Raw genomic sequence first — 1354 nt, forward strand, 5'->3', positions numbered from 1 at the left:
TGTGAGTGTGTGTGAGTGTGAGTGTGTGTGAGTGTGTGTGTGTGTGAGTGTGTGTGTGTGTGTATGTGTGTGTGTGCGTGCGCGTGTACAGGAAAAATATTAAAAAAAGAACAAAAAGGAATGTGTTAATTTAAAATACATTAAAGACGTATTAAGGACATATTATATTCATCAAGGTCAAAAGATTTTTCGTATCAGAGAAGCTTGAAAAGTAAAGTGAAATAAAGTAGCGAACTAAATTATGTTATGTAATTTCAAAATAATTTTATTAATCAAGACAAGTCACTTTTTGTTTCAATATAATACACAATTATCATTTAGAAAGAAATTTCCTAGTTTTATTTCTTTAATGAAGTGAAAAAATCGTACTAATTTTACTTAAAAGAATGTCACAGAAAAAAAGAGAACATGAATATAAATTAAAACAGACTATAAAATATAACTATGCGTCTTACATAATGTATAAAGTATTTTTCTTTCTCATTCTTACAAGAAAACAATTTCTTTCTATGAACTTTATTTGAGATTTCAAATTAATGATAAATAGAAAAATGAGAGTAATTTGATACAAATTATGATGTTATAAATAATTTTTCTTATCAATATATGAAATTTCTAATATCAAAATAATAATCTTAATAAAGGGGATATTGCAGTCTTTTAGAGATGCTATTAAATTATTTAGGAAAGAAGTATTTATTATTTATAAGTTAATTATTTTATATATTATTTTATATTTGCCCAATTATCTTATTTATATTAATAATAAGTAATTGGTTGTTATTTGGATATCTTACTAATATTTATTATTTAACTTATTCATTATTAATTATGATTATTATTTTGACAAGATGTATGTATATTTATGTCCTTTGGCATTTAATTATTTCATCATATTTTACTTTCTTGAAAATATTAAAAGACCTTTTGACCGCAAAGTTTTCTCTAAGCCATTTTAGAGATTTCTCATTCATTCGAAAGTGCAAAATGCAGTCATTTGCAGACAGAGAACTGTTCGAAACGTCGTAATAAATTATTACCGGCGTATTATCAAGTTGAGTGCAGAGGATCAAGGCAGGGGAGGGGGGGGAAAGAGGGGAGTGTGAGTTTAATCCACCGTCAGAACTATGTTCTGTCAGTGGCAGTTCGCGAAACGCTTCGAAAAGCAGACGTGGACCTGACCCAATTGGAACTACGTTTCGAACGGGGAGCACAGTTGTAATAAAACAGCTAGGTGACATGCCTGACGGTCCACGTCGGGCAAGGTTAAACGCCGACCCTCGCGTCAAGCTTATAAATAACTACGATATTTTCCTGCTTTTCGGCTCGTCTCTCTCCCTTCTCTCTCTCTCTC

This window comes from Atta cephalotes (genome assembly GCF_000143395.1).
Source record: "Atta cephalotes unplaced genomic scaffold scaffold00086, whole genome shotgun sequence".
Taxonomy (NCBI): domain Eukaryota; kingdom Metazoa; phylum Arthropoda; class Insecta; order Hymenoptera; family Formicidae; genus Atta; species Atta cephalotes.